Source organism: Macrotis lagotis, chromosome 3 (genome assembly GCF_037893015.1).
Source record: "Macrotis lagotis isolate mMagLag1 chromosome 3, bilby.v1.9.chrom.fasta, whole genome shotgun sequence".
Classification (NCBI taxonomy): Eukaryota; Metazoa; Chordata; class Mammalia; order Peramelemorphia; family Peramelidae; genus Macrotis; species Macrotis lagotis.
The window spans coordinates 285,536,900-285,559,030 of NC_133660.1; the positions used below are offsets into that span (position 1 = coordinate 285,536,900).

The window sequence follows — 22,131 nt, forward strand, 5'->3', positions numbered from 1 at the left end:
TTGGGAGGTTGCAAGACAAGGTTGGGTAGAATAGTGGCATGATAAAGGCAAAGTCTTTGAATCAGAGCAGTTTCAAGTAAATGGGCACATTTTATTTAATTTTAATTACATTTAATATTTAATTTGGGGGATTTTTGTCATCTCTCCACATAGAATGTGAGCTCTTGAAGAGCAAAGCTTGTTGATTGATTAACTCCTCCTAAAATCTTCTAGTCTCCTGAGACCAAGCAGGACTACCAATGCAGTGTAATGGGAACCTCCATTGGATCAGGCTCAATGGTTTTCTTCTCCATCAGATCCCTGGAGCAATGCTAAACTGGTTTATTTTCACTATCGTGTCCCCCTCATCTTTTGGTCTTGCTTCTTCTCTTGAATGCCTTCCCATGAATGAATGGAAATAAAAGAAACAAATGTGAGTTTATGCAATGGGGGAAAGGGAAGAGAATAAGCATTTTTTCCCCACTGTGTCCCATCATACATACCACATGCTTTCCCAAATGTTACTTTGCTGAGATTGCCAGGAGGCCCTTGGTGATTATTGAATACAATGAGCCTTTTTCTTTTGGCACCCCTTTATGGTAATGCCTTCATTTTTTTTGTTTGGTTTTTTTTTAGGTTTTTTCAAGGCAAACAGGGTTAAGTGGCTTGCCCAAGGCCACACAGCTAGCTAATTATTAAGTGTCTGAGACCGGATTTGAACCCAGGTACTCCTGACTCCAGGGCTGGTGCTTTATCCACTATGCCACCTATGCACCCCCTCATTTTTTTAAAAAAAGACTTTTAATCTCAAAATTCCAACAAGCATTAATTGGGCATTTCAAGTAACTGGAGATACAAAGACAGTCATCTATTATGGAAAGAAACCTTCTTCTTGACACTTCTTCCCTATGTGACTGTGCCCAAATCATTTGCTTTTCAGAACTATAAAATGTTGGCATTCAACACCCTAAGGTCCAACCCCTTCTATGATGTATGGTAATATGGAACATTCCAAACACCAGACAACTTTAAATTTTCCTGCTCAAGTGCTGCCTTCTGTGGCCCAGTGGAGAAATGAGCTGGGAACAGATCTCAGCTTCACAGCTTTGGCAAGAAATTTTCCCAATTTAGGCCTGCTTCCTCAACTATAAATGAGGGGATTAGACTTGATGACCTCTAAATTGGCCTTCCAGAATTAGGAAGGACCCCAGTTGTCCCACCACTGCATGGTCATAATACGCAAGGTTACATGATTATAAACTAACCAATTGGAACTTAGAACTAGAACTTCATAATCCAAGTCAAATGCCTTTCCATTGCATCACAGGACCTCTGACCACTCTTTATATCCTTTACTAGATCTCCATCCCCTTTCTGATAACCTTAAAATCAGGAAACATCACAGAGTCCTCTCCATTCTTCTCTCTCCTTGGTTTCCCAGATCCTGTTTTTTCTTGTTGTCCCTCTATGTCTCTGACCAGTTTTTCTGATTAACTGGCTTCTCATGCTCCTTCTAGCCCTTCAATGTGAATTGAAAGAATGTAAGATTTCTTAGGTTACTTTTATGTGAAGGCATTCCAATGGTGTGAGGGGAATTGACAATACAAAGATAAAGTCAGGAATAGTCCCTGCCCTCAAGGAGGTTACCATCTATACAAATGACACACATTCCTTTCATACTATTCTCCTAGAAGAATAAATAGACTTCTTAGGAAGGATAGGACTAATCTCCATCAAAATTATGGAGTTTGAAAACTGATGTTCTACCAACTTCTCAAGCTCTTTTGTCAATGTTATAGGCTCTGTCATTCCATCCCATTCCCTCTATCCTCATGCACTTCTTTCTAGCTCTGGAAAGCTACTGAAAACAATACTGTCATTGTGGCTCTTAGAATGGCTCATGGAGAAGGCGGAGCCAAGATGGTGACAAGAAAGGATCGTGTCTTAGGCACTCTCTCATAAAACTCATAAGCTAAGGACTCTAACTAAATTTTTGAGAGACAGAACCTACAGAGGGACCCAGTGAGGCTGTTCTCCTACTCAAGGTAACCTGGAAAAGAGCAGAAAGGTTCTGTTCCCCCGGGGTCGGAGGGGCGGCATGCCAGAGGGGTGGCCCGCCAGAGCCAAAGAACTTCAGCCTCCCAGAGGCAGCTCCAGGGTACTGCGGCTCCAAGTAGCGGGGAGTCTCCTGAGTTACACCCCGGGGAGCACCGGGCACAAAGTAGGGGAACAGCAGGGGGACCTCTGCCAGAGCAAGCACGTGGAGCCCAGGCATCAGGGCACACAGCGAGCAACGTGGTCTTTTGGCAGCCCAGATACAGGAAACAGAAGCAGGCGGAGCCGGTAAGCAGGAGTCCCCAGGGCATGAGCCCATTGAGCTGAGGGAGGGGAGTGAAGAGAGAGAGAGACTGCTGAGCTCTGTCCTCTGCCCCTGGAAAAGGACTCAGGGGCTCTGACCACATTCAGATCCTGATCACAGTCTAGGCCCCCCCCATAGAACAGCAGGGGCCCCCCCCAACCTCAGCCCCGTGGCAGAGGGGGGGCGCTTATGGTCATTCACAGATCAGGAGGGAGGACAGAGCCTCACACACTGAGATCCTTGTGGGAATGTTCCAAAAGCTCAGAAAGCACCCCAAAACCAGGTTTAAGCTGGGAAAATGAGCAAGCAGAGAAATAAGAGGAAGACCATTGAGAAATATTTTGCAAATGAGCCCAAGAAGGATCAAAATACTCAGACTGAAGGTGAGGAAGCACAAGCTCCTGCATCTAAAGACTCCAAGAAAAACAGAAATTGGGCTCAGGCTATGACAGCACTCAAAAAATACTTTGAAAATCAAATGAGGGAGTTAGAAGAAAAACTGGGAAAAGAAATGAGAGAGATGCAGGAAAAACATGAAAATGAAGTCAGCAGCTTAGTCAAGGAAATCCAAAAAAAAAGGCTGAAGAAAATAGCATGCTAAAAACCAGCTTAGGTCAAATAGATAAAACAGTTCAAAAAGTTATTGAGGAGAAGAATGCCTTAAAAAGAAAAATTGGCCAGATGGAAAAAGAGATAAAACTCTCTGAGGAGAACAAATCCTTCAGACAAAGAATAGAATTCATGGAGATTGATGAATTTAACAGAAATCAGGAATCAATACTTCAAAACAAAAAAAAATGAAAAATTAGAAGAAAATGTGAAATATCTCATTGAAAAAACAACTGATATGGAAAACAGACTTAGGAAAGATAATTTAAAAGTTATTGGAATACCTGAAAGTCATGATCAGGAAAAGAGCCTTGACATTATTTTCAAAGAATTACTACAGAAAAATTGCCCTGATATTCTAGAAGCAGAGGGCAAAATAGAAATGGAGAGAATCCACCAATCCCCCCAAGAAAGAGATCCCAAAAAAACAACCCCTAGGAATATTATAGCTAAGTTCCACAACTCCCAAGTCAAAGAGAAAATATTACAAGCAGCCAGAAGGACACAGTTCAAATATCGTGGAGCTGCAGGCAGGATCACACAGGACTTAGCAGCAACTATGTTGGAAGCTCATAGGGCTTGGAATACAATATACCAGAAGGCAAAAGAGCTTAGAATGCAGCCAAGAATGAACTACCCAGCAAGGCTGAATGTCCTCTTCCAGGGAAAAAGATGGACTTTCAATGAACCAGGGAAATTTCAAATGTTCCTTTTGGAATGGCCAGAGCTGAACAGAAGGTTTGATCTTCAGATACAGGACTCAGGTGAAGCATAGAGAGTGGAGGAGAGGGGGAAAATATGAGGGACTTAATGATGATGAACTGCATGTATTCCTGCATAGAAAAATGACACTGATTATACTCATATGAATCTTCTCAGTTAATAGAGCAAGGAGAGGGAGCTTTTATAGTTGAAGCACAGGAGAAAGCTGAATTCAAAGATAAAATATGGTGCAAAAATGGAGTCAATAGAAAAAAAGGGAAATATAATGGGAGAAAGAAAAAAGGAGAGGGGGGAATAGACCAAGATATTTCATATAATAAGGTTTTTCTTTATTACAATGAGCTATTGCAATGATATGGAAGGGGGGAAGCAAGGGGGAATGAAGGAATCTTTGCTCTCATCAGAGGTGGCTAGGAGAGGAAACAGCATATATATACTCAATGGGGTATAGACATCTGGAGTAAGAAGGAGAGAAGGGGGACAGAGGGAAGGGGGGGATGTGAGTGATGGAGGAGAAGATGGACCATGGGGGGAGAGTGGTCAGATATAACACATTTTCTTTTTTACTTCTTGCAAGGGGCTGGGATTGGAGGGCCTGTCCTGGACCATAAGGCCAGGTGGATGCTGGGCCTAAGGGGTGGTGCAGGAGCTCAGGGTCTCTTGGCCCCAGGACCAGGGATCTCTCCGCTGTGCCACTCAGCTACCCTACAGCAGAGTCAGTGAAAGGAGAGAGAAAATATAGTACATGGCAGTGGATAAATAGGAAAGGAGGGAGTTGTGATCAGCAATGGCAACGGTGGAAAAATATGGAAGTAAATTTTGCGATGGACTTACCAAAAAGAATGTGATCCACCCGCGACAGAGTTGTTGGTATTGGAATAAAAACTGAAGCACATTTTTTTTATTATTATTATTGGGGGGGGTGCAGGGCAAATGGGGCTGGGCGGCCTGCCTGGAGACACATAGCAGGGTGATCTTTGGGTGTCTGGGGCCGGATTTGGACCCAGATGCTCCTGGCTCAAGGGCCAATGGTCTGTCCGCCACCCAGACACCCCTACTATTACTACTATTTTATTTTATTTGGGGTCTTTTCTTTCCTTTTTTTTGGTTTTTGCAGGGAAGTGGGGTTCAGGTGGCTTGCATGTCACATGGCTGGGTGATTGTTGGGTCTACGGGCTGCCAGATGTGGGCTCGGGTGCTCATGGCTCCAGGGCTGGTATTCTGTCCATTGCACCACCTGGCCAAACCTACAATTATTACTATTATTTTTTTAATTTTAATTTTTTTTCTCTCCCCTTTACTTTATCGCTCAAGCAAGTCTATATTTATGGGGGAGGGGTATTTTAATTTACTCTTAAACAAGAATATTTTATTAATGTAAAAAAATTATTTGTACAAAATGAGAATAATATTAAAAAAATTCTATGTAACTGGGAAAAAATATTAAATTAGAATGGCTCATGGAATGACCTTGTCAATCATTTCCCCTGAATTCTACTCACCATCCCTTAGACTCTCCAGACCAAAACACTCTTTCAGGTCCATGATTCTCTCATATATGTTTTACTCCCAGGAAAACAGAATCTCCTTCTGGGTAGGGAATTATTGTTTACATGTTTGTTTCCAAAGTGTTTAGCATGGCAGACAGTATTTAAGAAATACTTTCATTTCTTCTTCTAATCCAAATTCCTCTTTTTACAGATGAAGAAAATAAAGTTCTGATGATTTAAATGACTTTTCTAAGAGACCACAGGCAGTACTCACCCATATTCTATATGTTGGATGGTGTCAGGCAATGGCTTATTCTGGGTTTCAGGGAGGAAGAAGAACACAAGGCCAGTAGCGATGGCCATGATGGCAAAAGATGATCGATGACATGGCTGGATCATAGTGCTTCAGTGTAATCACCCATCCTTATCTCCAGGAGAATGTAGTCTTTGCCTATATTCCTGTCAGGGCAAAGGAAATCTTATTATCCTAGACTTAATACCTACTGAATATTCCCTTTTTCTAACTCCCTCTTAGCACAGTCTGTACTATATAGAAATTATTTCAGCACAATAAAGTTCTTTCCAATGTCAAGAAACTTGGAGATTTGGGGAATTTATACATTTGAAAAGAAAGAAACTGTTGCTCTGTGGGAACACAGGCTATTCTAATGGACCGCCACCTGGCAGGAGCTGGCATGCCGCCCTTAGAGAAAAGATGCACTGGAGTCCTTGGGAGCTGGACATTCTGCCCCACAGACCAAGGGCACTAGCCACAGCTGTGTTTTACCACCTCCCCCCTAACATACTCCCTTATACTGTAACGCAAGATGCTGTTCATATCCCATTTGTGTACCCCCCCCCAATTACTTCATTATTCTTTGTTCTACACCGGAAGACCTAACAGTATATATGTAATAGCTAAGCAGTAATAAAATTGAGCTGGAAGCATAATGCAGTGGTGGCTTGACTCCTTATTCTCAGCTCCCCTCTGGGAGGGAGGTCGCCGCTGTGGGCCCCAAGGTGAAGCAAGCCACAACATTGCCTATGCTTGAATAATGTTAAGAAGCAAACAGATATTTTAGTTTGATTTTTCCCCCCAAACTGTCTTTTTCCTCTTTCTTTCAGTATCTAGATTATGACATGCCTTCATTAGTGGCAGCCTGAGATGGATGGGTACCACCATTCTTTTATATCTCCTAGAGCGTAGACTATCGGTTTATCCATTTCCTAGAAATGCTAAGAAAGCAATATACACAATGAAGACAATAAAGTGAATGGAAAGAATGACAACTATGAAAAGACAGACTTCCTTCTCCCCTATCCCTTTGAAGAAGTAAGAGATCCATGAGCATAAAATATTGCTGATGTCATCATACTTTTTTAGTGTATTAATCATTTCCACTTTTTACTTTCCTTTCTCTTTTTTCCTCCTTTAAAAATATTCTTTGTTATATGGAATGGCTTGGGACAGAGGAGAGGGAAGGAAAGGAAGAATGGGAGAAATTTAAGTGACATGGAAACTAAAATCTTGGCAACTGGTTCCATCAGTTCCTGGCAAAGAGGAAGAAGAAATGGAAGCAGTGTCAGATTTTCTATGCTGAGGCTCCAAGTTCACTATAGACAGGACTGCAGCATGAAATTAAAAAATTCTTGTTCTTTGGAAGAAAACCTATGGCAAATCTGACAGTCATCTAAAAAACAAAGGCATCACCTTGATCAAAGCTATAATTTTTGCAGTAGCAATGTGAAAGAGGGACTATAAGGAAAGCTGAATGTCCAACTTTACCATAGCTTTCTTTCTAAGAAGCAAGGATCTTTTAATTTCATGACTGCAAGGAGATCAAATCCATCAACACTTAAAGAAATTAATTAAGGCTAGTCACTGGAAGTTCAAATACTGAAGCTGAAGCTTAAATATCTTAGTCCCATAAGGAGATTACAGGACTCATTTGAAAAGTCCTTTATGTTGGGATGCTGGGAAAGGAGGGGAAAGGTTAGAAGGATGGCATAGGATGAAATGAGTAGATAAATGTTAGGAAGTCATTCCTGAAATCAAGGTTAAATGTGCCTTTTGAATATTCACCAACTCTCCTGGTTCTGATCTAGCTCAGGGTCAAACAATACAAGATGACTTCCTCCTCCACAAGGCAGCCTTTATGTTGGGATTCTGGGAAATAAGGAAAAAGGTTAGGAGGATGGCACAGGATGAAATGAGTAGATAGAGTCATGGAAACAATGATTGTGAACTTAAGCTTTGAGAGATAGTGAAGGATAGAAGGGCCTGATGTCTTAGGTCCAAAAGGTCACAGAGAGTTGGAGTTGGACACAGCTGAAGACTGAAGGCCCAAAACAAATATTATCAATAAGATTTTAAAGGATTAATGTTTTCTTCATTTTCAGAGTTCATAATGAAATCCTTTTTGGTTTCTCCTTTTCTTTTCCCTTTATTCTTCTTTCTCTCTCTCTCTCTCTCTCTCTCTCTCTCTCTCTCTCTCTCTCTCTCTCTCTCTCTCTCTCTCTCTCTCTTTATCTTTTTCTCATTCTTCTTTCCTCCCTACCTTCCTGTCTCGCTTCCTTCCTTCCTTCCTTCCTTCCTTCCTTCCTTCCTTCCTTCCTTCCTTCCTTCCTTCCTTTATTAGAGGATAGATTACAGAACCTGGAGTCAGAAAGATTTGGGTTTGTACACATGAACCTGGCATGGACTTGCCTAGAATCACAGAATTGAGAATTGGGGAGGACTGCAGTGGTCATCTAATCCAACTCATGCATGAAGGAATCCCCCTATAATACACCCTACCTAAGGTAGTCTAGGATCTCTAAGGAGGAGGGATTCACCACCTTTTGAGATAGCCTATCATCAAAATTTGGGGAAAACTGTAATTGTTAGGAAGTCATTCCTGAAATCAAGGTTAAACATGTCTTTTGAATATTGAACATCTCTCCTGGTTCTGTTCTTTCTTAGGGCCAAGCAAAACAAGGGGACTTCCTCCTCCACAAGACAGCCTTTCATATACAAAAATTCAGTATTTGTGTTCCCCCTGAATATGGTTTTCTTCAGATTAAACATACCAAGTTCCTTCAATTTATTCATCTAGGTCATAAGCTCATGACCTTTCACCATCCTGACTGTCCTCTACTGGATACCTGTCAGGTCACTGACATCTGTGATGCCCAGATCAGATGTTCCAAGAGCAAATATCTGGAATTATCTTTTTTGTTCATCCCTCCTCAATATTGCAGATTCAAATTTCTTTCTAGACCATCCACAGATAATATCAGAACAGATTACTTACCCTGTGATTTTCAGATCATTAGTGCTAAGGCAGAACCATTTTAAGAATTCTCTAACAGGGGCAGCTAGGTGATACAGTGGATAAAGCACTGGCCCTGGAGTCAGGAGTACCTGGGTTCAAATCCGGTCTCAGACACTTAATAATTACCTAGCCGTGTGGCCTTGGGCAAGCCACTTAACCCCATTGCCTTACAAAAAAAAAAGAATTCTCTAACAAACTTTTATACCTTGATGAACAAGGCATCTCCCTGGACCTAAGACATAAGTTCAAAAACTTAGAAATAAACTATTCCAATTTATAGAATGTTGATCCAAGAGTAGAGGTCATTAAATTCATTTCATACAAATTTTATTGGGACTGTTTTTTAAAATTATCACTCAAATTCCTGACATCACAAATGGTACCTTAATCTCATAATAAGAATTTCCCAATGTTGCTTTAAGGAACTATTGTGCTGCATTGGATCAATAGCTATTAATAGATCTCTTTGCTCAGATCATAAGAAGTCCTCCTGACAAGCAGAAAAGACCTCGGGGCTTCAATATTAGAACCAAAGTCGATGATATACGTTCTGACACTTAATTTTTCAGAGTGTATATTCAATCAAAGTTTCAGGTATAATTCTTGTACAAAGGGAGAGAAATAAATTAGTGCCTGTTACAAGTAACTCATTTTCAGGATTTAGACGCTGCTCTTTCCAGGGTCTGTTAGCTGGCCAAAGTTTTCTTTTTTTAAATGATGGACTCTCATCACTCATCATTTTTCCCATTTTCCCATAGCCTCCTCTCCATAATCTTTTTTGATCCTCATCTTGTACCTGTTCCCTTATCTTCCCCTTCCTTATATGTGTGGATGTTTCCATTCTCCTAGTGACAGTAAAGAACTGCGTGGACACCTACTCTGCAGGAGTATCAACAAACCAGAATCCATATGCCATTTTCTTCCCTTTACTTGTGCCCATGATTTCCTACATGTGATCACTTATGCCAGTAAGTTCATAGAGCTGTTGCTCAGATCTGTAGTAGAAAAGGTTCCCAACATACCAGGTGCAGCATTTCTCCAGTAATTTCTCTTGATTTGGTCGCCTTAGGTATACCAGGTGAGGTTTGGACCCAGCTATATGGAGGAGTTGCTGTCCAGCACACTTAGGAACCCACTTGACACAGAAAGATGGGCAGCCTTCTAGGAACTCACAGAATTCCAAACCAGACTTTCTTAATCTTTACCTTGTCCTGTAATTGGGTCCATAAAGGATAGAGATCAGTATTGGATTGATGATTTCTCTGTAATAAGGAACTTCCAGGAAATGAAAATGTCTCTACCATTGAAATTTTGTCTTGATGGGTTGCCTAGAACATTGATAGATATAGTGACTTGCCCAGAGTCCCACAGATAGTTTCAGTTAGAGACAGGGCCATGTTTTATATGTATTTAAATAAATTTACCTATGACCTGGAGTTTTATCACTTACTTTAGGTGGGGTGGGGGTAATTACTCAGTCAACTCCCTGACCTTTTTACAAACACACACACACACACACACACACACACACACACACAAAGAGAGAGCGAGAGCATAAACCATGCCTTTATTTATAATAGCAAGACATGGATGCAATAGTTCTTTCCTTTGTTTCCTTCTTCCTTCCTTCCTTCTTCCTTCCTTCCTTCCTTCTTCCTTCCTTTCTTCCTTTCTTCCTAGTATTAACCAAGAAGTTTATTTTCTTTTTTAATTTTTTCTTTTAATAGTTTATTTATTTTATATTATTACAATAATCTTGTTGTAAAGGTTAACATAAAACACCCTCCTCCCCAAAAAAAGATAGAGAAACCTCAAGAGAAATGAAATGGGGGGGGGGGATGTTTTCCAGTCTATGTTCAGATTCTATTGATTCTGTCTCTGGAATGTGTTACCTTCTTTATCACAAGTCCACCAGAGAAGTTGCTTCAACATCTTTTCCCACAGTCGCTATTACTAGCTGTATTTCCCTCCATTCTATTCCTCCCCACTCTCATTTATTCTATTTTCTCTCTCTCTTCTTTCACCCTGTCCCTGCTCAGAAATATATTGTATCTGATTACCCTCTCCCACAATCTTCCCTCTCTTCTATTCCCCCATTCCCATCTATTCCCCCTCCCCTCCCCCATTGCCTTTATCCCATCCCTTTCCTCTCATTTTTCTCCAGGGTTAGATAGATTTCTATACCCTATTAAGTGTATATTTTATTCTTCACTGAGCCATTTCTGATGAGAATGAAGGCTCATTCATTCCCCCACACCTTCCCTGCTTCCATTCCATTGCAAAAGCTTTTTATTGACTCTTTTATGTAAAATATCCTAGCCCCTTCTTCCTCTCCTTTCCCTTCCTCCCAGTACTTTCCTTTATCAATCATTGACTCCATCTTTTTACTATATTATACCATTGTATTCAGTTCCCCCCCCATACATTGTCCATATATGTTCTTTCTAATTGCTCTTATAAATTAGAAGGTTCATTTGAGTTATCATTATCTTCTTCCCATGCAGGAATGCAAACAGTTCAACATCATTATATTCCTCATAATTAGTCCTTCTCATTCACCCTCTCTAGGCCTCACGTGAATTCTGTATTTGGAGATCAAACTTTCTGTTCAGCTCTGGTCACTTCAAGTTTGAAATTCCCCTATTTCATTGAATGTCCATCTTTACCCCAGAAGAGAATGTTCAGTTTTTGTGGGAAGTTAATTCTCAGCTTTCCAAAATATCATATACCAAGCCCTACACGCCCTTAATGTAGATGCTGCCAAATCCTGTGTAATCCTGTAGACCCATAGTACTTGAATTGTTTCTTTCTGGCAGTTTGTAGTATTTTCTCTTTGACTTAGGACTCATATTCCGGGGAGTTTTTCTTTTGGGATCTCCTTCAGAAGGTGATTGGTGGATTCCCTCAATTTCTATTTTACCCTCTGATTCTAGTATCTAGGGGAATATTTGCTGTATTATTTCTTGAAAAGTGAAACCTTGGCTCTTTCCCTGGTCATGACTTTCAGGCAGCCCAGTAATTTTTAAATTATCTCTTCTACACTTAATAATTACCTAGTCGTGTGGCCTTGGGCAAGCCACTTAGCCCCATTGCCTTGAAAAAACCTAAAAAAAAAATTTATCTCTTCTAGATCTGTTTTCCAAGTCAGTTGTTTTTCAAATGAGATATTTCACATTTTCTTCTAATTTTTCATTCTTTTGGTATTGTTTTATTGTTTTGTGATTTCTCTCAAAGTCATCAACTTCTTATAACTCCATTCTACATTTGAAGGAGTCACTTTCTTTGGAGAGCTTTTTTATCTCCTTTTCCAACTGGCCAATTCTGCTTTTTAAGGCATTCTCCTCATTTGCCTTTGGGTTGCTTTTTCCAATTGGCCTAAACTAGCTTTTAACACATTATTTTCTTCAGTATTTTTATAATTGTGTCCACCAAGCTGCTGACTTGATTTTCATGATTTACCTGAATCATTCTCATTTCTCTTCCCAATTTTTCCTCTTACCCCCCCTTACTTGTTTTTCAGTCTTTTCTGAGCTCATCCACAGCCAAAGTCCATTTCCTATTTCTTTTGGAGGCTTTGGATACAGAAGTTTTGACTTGTTCATCTTCTGAGTAAGTACTTTGATCCTCCATGGGACCAAAGTAATTTTCTTTGGTAAGGTTCTTCTTTTTCTGTTGTTTGTTCATTTCCTTGCCCTATGACTGATTTACCGCACTTCCAAGGCTTTGGGGGTGTTGGGGCACCCCACTGGATCCTCAATTCCTCCAAGGTCTTCTGAGAGGCTTTGACTGCTCTCTTGACTGTTTTCTAGTCTGTTTTCTAGCCATAGGCCCTCCCCCTGATCTGGAGGTATGAGGAGGGTCCCTGTTCCTGTATGGTGGTATGGGGCCCCAGCCTGGGACCTGGATCTGAATGTGCATAAACAGCAGAATCCTGCCTCAGGGAGAGCAGAGAGACCTCTGCAGTCTTTCCCCTCACCCTTACCATCTATGGGCTGAGTGCTCTGGAGGTGCTGGGTGGCTCTTCAGGTTCCACCTGCAGGCTCTCACCACAGTGCTGCTCTGAGGTCAGTGCTGGTCTGGGTTCTGTACTCACTCTGGTGTGGTCAACCCCCCCCCCTTCAAAGGGTCCTTGGTGATCCCTGGGCCAAGAAGACTTGGAATCCACCTCCTCTGCTATGGACTCAGGCATCCCCAGGGAACCAGGTACCCTGTGGGCTGTTCCTGGAAGGTTGGACTGGTTTGCTCCAGCCCTGCTGTTCTGTGGTCCAGCTACAATGTGGCTCTTTCTAACCCCCAATCCTGGTGAAACAGACCTTTCTCCTGGATCTTTTAAGTTGTCTTGGACTGGGGAATTGTATCACCCAGTCTTTCTATGGGTGCTCCTCTAAATTTTAGCTAGAGTTATAATTTGATGGCTTTGGGAGTTTTTTTTGGGGGGGGTGGGGATGTTTCCAGGAATTCCTGCCCTCACACTGCCATCTTGGCTCCACCCTGTCTGTTTTCTTAAAGGAAGGTTTAGGGCCTCACAACAATGCAGGGAAGAAGATTTTATTACTCTACTGATTTTACAAATGAGAAAACTGAAACCCAGAGAGGTTCTTCAAGATCACATATCTGAGGCAGGATATGAAGTGGTCTAGTCCTTTAGAGTCAACAGTCTCTGCCTAGGAGGCAGAGAGGGAATTTTCCTATTCATTCTCATTGCAAGGGTCATAGAATCATAGATTTAGACTTAGGAGGAATCTCAGAAGTCATCTTAACCTACAATTATAACTTTAGAAATAGAAGGAATTCAAAAGAATTAGTGTGACCTGAGGGTTGGTAAATGATTTGTCCTAGGTCACTTAAGAAGAGGCAAAGATGGGATTTGACTCATGACTTCTGGTTTGAAATTTAATGAACTTTCTATCTCATTTCTTATATTTTGGAACATTTTTGGGGGGATAAGTCATTATCACTAATAGCTTTCATCCACAAATAGGTTTTAACTCCTTGTTGGCACCAAAGTCCATTATGGGAAATATTCCCTTCCTCTTAAAGATTCAAAACATCCTGAAATGAACTTTTCTATACATAGATAGATAGATAGATAGATAGATAGATAGATAGATAGATAGATAGATAGATAGATACAGGTATAGGTATAGATATAGATACATAGATATATAGATATATAGATATATAGATATACATATAGATATGGATATATAAGTTTGAAATCTTCACTGTCCCACTGCAACTTCTCAGAGAGAGAGCTAGAACCTCATAGGTACTTACCAAGTAGTCAGGAAAAAGGTGAAGAACAGCTTGAACTTGTGCTATTCCTGGATGCCATGGATCACAACCCCAAGGAATACATGCCCCGGACTGATGTAGACTGAAAATGATTATTACCAGGAGCTGGTACAGACTGGTGGTCCATTCCTGAACTGAAAGGAAAACCCAGCACAGAATTAATTTCTGACAAAGATGGGATCTCAAGTGCAAAGTCCTAAAATAGATTTACCTATATCAAGTTAGAATCCTGATGCTGAAGACCTAGCAGGAAATAAAAACAACAAGTAAACAAGGAATGACTGGGCAAAGAGAGCTCCAGTGCTGGAGCAGCCACCAAGAGGAAATCTGAAAGAACCTTTCATTTTTGCCAAACCCACAGGCTAGGTGTGACCTCAGGGCAGAGACATAAAATCTTCTCTCCACCCAGCACATACCAGGGAACTTTCTGAATTGTAGACCTGCTCAGTCATGCTCTCTCCTTATACCTTACTTTTGCCAAGACCCAGGGCACAGACACCAATAGTGACCGGGCTGAGTTGAGTTTTCAGTTCAACCAAATTCAGTAAAATTAAAAAGCACATAATTATTTAGCTCCTACTAAGTGAAGGGTGCTTAAACATACTTGCTAACATAGAGATCATAGGATCCTAAATCTGGGGCTTTAGAAATCATCTAGTTCAACCTCTTCAATTTACAGATGAGGAAACTGAGACCTAACAGGTACTCTGACCCTAGGCGCTGGGTTCTTTCCTTCTGAACAACCTTGGTTTTGAAGATCATGTGTGATAGCCATCAAGAAGGACTACTAGAACGATCACATAAGTTCAATACAAGAAGAATCAAACAAAAAACCCTGGGTGATGGTTAATCTGTTTATTGTACCTTAATATCAGGAGGCTGACTCTGAGGCCTGACTCTGAACTAGAAGATAGTGTGAGGGGTAAGAAGGGGAAGGGCCAAAGCCAAACCTTTATTAAACACATGCTACATCCAGGTGTTGTACCAAGAGCACCAGTCTCAGACACTTACTAACTGTGTGACCTTAGGCAAGTCACTTACCTAACTACCTTGCATTCAGGGCTATCTCCAGTCATTCTGATTCATATCTGGCTGCTGGACCCAAGTGGTTCCAAAGGAGAAAGCTGATGACTTTGCACAGTCCCCCCGACTCAAATCATGGGCTTATCTTGGCATCACCTCCCTGATATCTTGCTCTTCTTTGAGAATGAAGGACAAAACATCATTATATATCATAAGTTCTTTACAAAAATTATTCCACTTAATACTCCCAATAATGCTGTGAGGAAGGTATACATATTATCCCTGTTTTTCAATTGAGAAAAATGAGGCACACAAAAGTTAAGTGACTTGCCCAAGATCACAAATCTAGTAAGTATCTAAGGCAGGATTTGAATCAGATTGGCTTGAATCCAGGCCTAGCACTCTATCCCCTCGAGCCACAAAGCCTCCTCTGTCTAATAAGCTCAATCTATCCAATGGGTTTCACTTCTTAGAAATTGATTCTGAAGTTTTTCACATTCAGGCTGTACCTTTGCTCATTCCCCTCGAGGTGTTCTCACTTGATGAAGATATCAGAGAATATAGCATCTCTAAGAGGGGCAGGCTGACTGACCATTGAATTATTTCTTCCCCTTATAAATTTATATGAAGAAAGAGATCATACCCCCCAAAGGAAAAGTCACAGATGATAGTCACCTAATGTCTACTATACTATATTGTACACAGCAGGCATTTAATCGATGCTTATTTGAAATGCAAAGTTCTTTGAATGATCCCAAGCTTTTCCCAGGGGGAGAAAAAGTAATCCATAAATATAGATGGATTAGAATATGATTTGGGGATCAAGTGACCTGGGTTCAGTTTTTGACTGCAGCTTATTATCTGCATTCTCGAGAAGCAAGGGGGAATCACTTAACCATTCCAGCCATTAAATGAGATGGTTATACTCATTTGCCTCTGGCAGATTTCTTCCCTCCCCTACCACTTATTTTTAATCTCTCCTTATCTACTGGCTGCTTCTTGCTTTCTTCAAACAAATCTTAACCCTCCTTCTTATGAGGGTTAACATGTTTCCTACATTCTCATACATTGATCCATCTACTCCTAATAGTTCAGATCCCAGCTCTTCCCTCTATTTTGTGGCTAAACTCCTTCACAAGTTTGAATCTACAATCAATGGATATCTCCATTTCCTTTCCTCTCACTCTTTTTCTTAACTCTGCTGTCTGGCTTCATATTCCATCATTCTAATGAAACATTGAGCTCTCCAGTTCTCGATGGTCTCTTTACTGCCCTATCCAATGGCCTTTTCTTCATGATTCATTCTCCTTGACCTCTCTCCAGACTTGGGCACTATTGATCATTCCTCTTTGATATTCTATCCTCTGTAGGTTTTCATGACACCATATTTTTCTGGTTTTCTTTCTACCTGTCTGATTATTCCACCTCAGTCTTCTTTGCTGGATCTTCACTAAGGTGATGGTTATATATATATACACATACACACACATATATATATTATATATATGCATATATAATTGCACTTGTTGAATTCATCAACTCCCACCTCTATGCAGATTATTTTCCACTCCTAATATTCAAACTTAAACCCTCTCCTGACTCAAACTTCCCACCGGACATCTCAAACTGATATATTATAGATAACTTTAACTCAACATGCCCCAAATGGAGTTCATTATCTATCCTCCCAAATCTTCCCTTCTTCCAAATTTCCTTATTATTCTTTTTTAAGATTTTGTTTTAGTCATCTTTTCACTGCTTTTACTTCTCTCTTCCACCCTTGAATTAAGATCATGAGAAAAATAAAACCTATTTTTTAAATGTATAAACAAAATAAATTCACACATTGTCCATCCATATCCCCAAAAGTTATCTCATTCTGCATTTTTCACTTCTCTCTCATGTAGTGCCTAGCATGTTTCAACACTAGTCTTTCAGAATCCTTCTTGGTCATTATACTAAGAATAGTTCAATGCATTATTATCCATCATATTTATATATCTTAACTTATTTATCTATTCTCAAATTTATGAGCTTCCCCCAAAAAAAGCCATAAATATTTTGGTACATAGAACTAATCTATTCCTTAATTTACCTTCTTTCTAATTCTTTATCACCTTTATATTCCCTTTCCAACCTCTAATTCCTGCTGAGTAAGGCATATTTCTGTATCCATCTCTTGTGTTTGTGCATTTTTTCTTCTTTTGATTAGTGGAGATTTTTGAGTATATGGATTATTCAGGGAAGACTCCCATTTCTTGTGGGAGGTCCTGCCAATCCCTTTCCTTTCTTTTCTTAACTTAATATTTTATTTTTCCCAATTACATGAAAAAACAATCAACATGTCTTTTAAGTAATAAATTTTCTCCTTCATTAAATGTCCTTCCCCTTCCCAGGCACAGTAAGCAAAATAATATAGATTATACATATGCAGTTATGCAAAAAATATTTCCATATTTGTCAGTTTGTCAAGGAAAACATATTCAAAAAATGCAAGAAGAAGAATAATGTAAGTTTTTTAAAAGTATGTTTAAAATTTCATTAATACTCTATCGGGAAGCTAGGTGGCTCAGCCGCAAGAGTACCAGCCCTAGAGTTAGAAGGACTTGAGTTCAAATCCAACCTCAGACACAATATAATTACCTAGCTGTGTGACCTTGGGCAAGTTACTTAACCCCGTTGCCTTGCAAAAACAAAAAAAAAAAAGACTATCAGTTCTTTCTCTAGAGGAAGATAGTATTTTTCATCAAAAATTCACTGGCCCTGGAGTCAGGAGTTCAAATCCAGTCTCATGCTAGTCTCTTAATAATTACCTAATTGTGTGATCTTGGACAAGTCACTTAACTCCATTGCCTGCTAAAAAATAAATAAAATAAAAATAAAGTAAATTCTTTGCAATTGTTTTGGATCACCGTATTGCTGAGATTAGCAGATTCCTTTACAGTTGATCATTGTACAGTCTGGCTGTTTCTACTGGTTCTGCTCATGTTTCTGAGAGCATCCTGATTATCATTCCTAACAGCATAGTAGCATTACATCACAATTGTATACCACACCTTGTTCAGTCAAACATTTCATGAATGTATACAATTTTGTACAAGTTGTCTCCCCCATGAAAGGTTCACTCCATGAGGGTAGGAATAGTTCTGATTTTTCTCAACAACCCTAATTCTTAGCAGAGTTTCTGACACAGAAGAGTTTTAAAAATGCTTATGACTGACAGCTGACTCACTGATTTAAGCCCCAAGTTCAGCCCATCACTCACCTATTTTACTGGGTTCTTTTTTAGCATTTGATCCACCTCAACCCACAGCTCCAAATCTACCAGTGATCCTTCTCCCTGTTATTTTAGGCAGTTAGTATTGTGTAGAAAGAATGCTAGACTTGAAATCAGAAATCAGAGAGAGACCTTGGTGCAAATTCTACTTTTGGCTCTAGCTTTGTGGCCCTGAGCAAGTCTCTTTACTTCCCTTGGTCTTGATTTCCTCCTTTCTCAAGTGAGATGGACTAAATGATCTATAATATCATTTTCCAACTTATAGTTCTAGGACCCTAGGCTCCCTGGATTTCAGAAACATCTATGTTCAAGTGAAACTCATCTGTCTGAGAGATAGACCTATATGAGATATCCTACCAATCTCAGGCAAAAAAATAGTGACTGAGACAAGGACTTCAGTGTCTGGGAGCCACACAGCAGGTCCCACTGAAAGAAAAGATAAGAGTATGAAATCTAAGGCAAGAGAACATAGGACTCAAGAATCTTGTTGCTTTTATGATGCTGTGTGGAAAGGAGATTTTATTTTCATATAAATCAAAATGATATGTATAATGAATATGCTAATAATTTGGATTTCTCAGACTCTGAGAACAATACAGGTCGAAGTGATTTGTCAACCACCCTGAACCATACCTGCCTCTGTGAAGTGAAGAAAATCAAAAAATTGTATAATCTATTCTATATCCAAGCAAAATAATAAAGTATCCCTAAGACTGAACAGTCAATTGAACTGATCCCACAGGACTTGAGGACACCTGTATTGATTTGCATTCATGGGCTTATGTGAGAAAACCCCTCAAGTCTTAGAAATAATTATTTTGATTCATTTTTCCCTCCCTTTCCATTTGTGAGTCAAATATATGTTCTCTGCCTTCATTATAGCAAGATGGAGTCCTAATCAAGAAAATTCCCTCCTGGTTTGCAACTGTTCATTTACAATGAAACGAATGAATTCAGCTGCTCCTTGATTACTGACACACTGTCTCTGCCCTGCTTTGTTTTCCCCAGGTTAGAGACCAGTTCAATACAATTCTGTTAACAGCTGTGATAGGGAAAAACCCTATCCTAACTCTAACCCTAAGTCCTTGCTCCACTGTGATAAGAAGAGGACACAACTTCCATCATACCAATTGTAGAATCAAGTGTGGGGCATCAGTTTGAAGCCTCTTTTGAATCTGACCTACCTAAGCCAGGTATCCTTATGTTTCCCTTCTAATGTGGGAATTCCATTGCACCCATGCTACCTATATAAAGGTGCTGAAGCCCTGAGCACTCTGATTTCCCTCTCCTCTACAGATGAGCCTGTGCTTTGAGTAAACAGAATTTGCAGAATAGCTCTCTCTGCATTCTTGATTTGGTTTTTGGCAGCAGAGCCCAATCCATGGATCCCTCATTAAAACTTTATCACAAAGGGAGCTGTGAAGTAGAGGAGTGGCAGAGAAGAGCAATCTTAATCTATCAGTCACCAAGGAAATCAAGTTCCACCTCAGAGCTACCTTTTCAAAAGAAAAAATGAAATCTTCCTGGAATGGGAACGAGGCAACAGGAAAAGACTCTTACCTCAGTTACAATGGAAGAAGTGATGAGGCTTTGGTCAGAAACCCAGTCATCCACAACCTGGCTCCATCTCCAGTTGACTCCAATTTTGACCTGAGACATTTGGAGGCAAGGGCAATCACTGTGGCCAAGAGAACCAGAGATATCTCTCTAGTTTCCCATGGGATCCAGGGGGGTGGAAAGCTTTAGTAGGGAACTAAAATTAAGGATCTCATGGACATTGAGCAAAGTTGAAATATTGTCAAGAAGGGGAATCCACACTGGTGCTTAGTTAGGGACAAAGGCTGTGAAGCTCTCTAGCAGAAAATGGCAAGCTATACATTTTGGAGGGATAGGCAAAGATCTAGAATCTTCCCTTATCTCTAACTTCAGGTAAGAGATCCTCAGAGGCCATCAGGATTGGGGATGCTGGCCCCAAGAAGAGGATTTCTTCAGAAAGCCACTGAAGGAGGAAAGTAGACATTTGACTGCCACAAAATCCAGGATGTATTTTTAGACCAATGAAGACACCTCACCAAGAACTGGTCTCATCTGCTGGAGCACTGAAGGCAGAGTCTTCTTGTGCCTGTGTGGAATAAATGATGACAAAATACTTCAGACTGAACACTATGAAAAATTGTACACATTCAGTTTCTACCTGGAAGGAAACATTATCACTTAAATGTTCATTCTATAGGGGCACTTGTGCCCAAAGGATCCCTAGTAGAGCTTCAACCTGCACTGGGAGACTCATAAAAAGAGCTGGAGATACTTCCTAGAAAGAGAAATGTGTTCACTCTAAGTCAGAGTTAAAATAGCATCAGTTTCCTGTGTTGAGTATGGCAAAGATAAATTTATGGAATGGATTAGTTAAAAATCAACTTCAAATGATGAAGAGCTTTGACATGGTTGAGTTACTTGAGAGCCAGGGGAAATGAGTCCTTGAACACTTCCTCAGCCCCTTTCTAAATCATTTTACCCTTCTTAAACTTAAAACTCTTTGTGTCAATAAACATTTGTGAAGTGCCTTCTAGAGTGAAGATACAAAAGGAGGCAAAAGGCAGTCCCTTCCCTCAAGGAGCTTACAATCGAATGAGAGCAAAGGCAAGGAAACAAGTATAGAAAGGATAAATAGAAACAATTAAGAGAAACCAGACAATGGAATCAAGAGAGATTATATTTGAACCCTAGTCAGGAACCTGTCATAGTTTAAACCATGGCCTGGAAATCCCGATTTCCTTCACAGATGTCCTCTTCTTAGTTGATATCCCTGTTCCCAAATCGATTTTTATCATCTACATTCCTTCCTTCCCTTTACAGAATAGGTAGATCAGAGGATGTTACTGATCAAAATGGGGACCTCTTCCTGTCATTTGTCGAGTTCCATTAAAGGGCATAATCTCTTCTCTGAAAATTCATTAGGACAACAAATCCTTATGCTTATGTTCATCTTCTTCATCAAAAGTTTTCCCTCTTAGTCATTTGGGTACTATTCATAGTCACATGGATCTCACCATGAGGGAGTCTGGGTCATTTTTCTTGTGGAATGCTAGAAAATTCTCTGTTAAGCTTTGATACATGCTCCAGAAAGGCAATAGACTTCTCCAAAGTTTTGAATCACTCCATCATTCTGACTCAACTTCCTCATCTGTAAAACAAGGAGAGTAATACCTCGAATACTTCATAGGTACATGCAATTAACATCATTTCACAGATGACAGAACTGAGGTAGACAGAGATGAAGTGACTTACCAAAGATCACATAGTAGTGTCTGAGGCTGGATTTGAACCAAGTTTTACCCTAGCCTAGAATATCTGGTGAGACTAGTTTCCCTCCCTGTTGTCTCAAAAAACTTGGAGTTAATCTGTTTCAAGTACTGAAGCAGATGCTGAGTTACCAAAAAGTCAATATTTTACTAAGCACATTCCCCAGTGTTTGAAATAGTCATCTTTTAAACCTCATTAATCTGAATTCAGTATTAACCACTGTACTATACTGATGAATCTTATTACTTTCCTGTCTTTGATATGGTTTAAGATCTCAAAGATGGTGTCGTCTGGTTCACTTGGAGAGTAGATGCAGGTGGCAGGAAGCAGGGGGTAGATCAGTCCACTAAGCAGGCCTTAAATGACTTCCCCCAACAAGTAGAACCTGATATGGTTGCAAGCAGAACCTAGCTGCCACATGTCTCCTCGGGTCCACCTGACCCTGGAGTCTTTAGTGACCTCTTCAGTCTTTCTGGTGGGTTGAGGAGGTGTCAGCTGATCTCCCTGTTTGATCATTAGCAACAACCTCTTGGAAAATTTTACTATTGCCAGGCAGTGGAGTGGAAATTCTTGACAATGACACCATCTTCCTGGAAGGCCCTGGAAACCTCAGCTGGAATGTACCTGAGCATCTCTGTCCCACTGGACTAAAAATATAGCTAGGTTCCTGTATCAGACTGGCAGCTCTTTAACCAGCCAGTGTTGAATGCCAATAGGTCAGTCCTGGATGACTATATTGGCAATTAGACATATAATTCA

General features: G+C 40.2%; 1 long non-coding RNA gene across 2 annotated transcripts; it reads right to left on the reverse strand.

Moving 5' to 3' along the window:
* Positions 1–94: 94 nt before the first annotated feature.
* Positions 95–21,778, reverse strand: LOC141516639 (uncharacterized). 2 transcript variants are annotated; one of them, XR_012476768.1, is made up of 6 exons: positions 21,358–21,778; positions 21,120–21,253; positions 19,630–20,191; positions 13,752–13,903; positions 5,435–5,619; positions 95–377 (listed from the first exon to the last, which is right to left on the reverse strand). It is a non-coding gene; the product is annotated as an uncharacterized LOC141516639 (long non-coding RNA). The 2 variants fall into 2 exon arrangements; XR_012476769.1 differs by lacking the exons at positions 95–377; positions 5,435–5,619 and adding an exon at positions 10,080–10,150.
* Between the last annotated feature and the right edge of the window lie 353 nt (positions 21,779–22,131).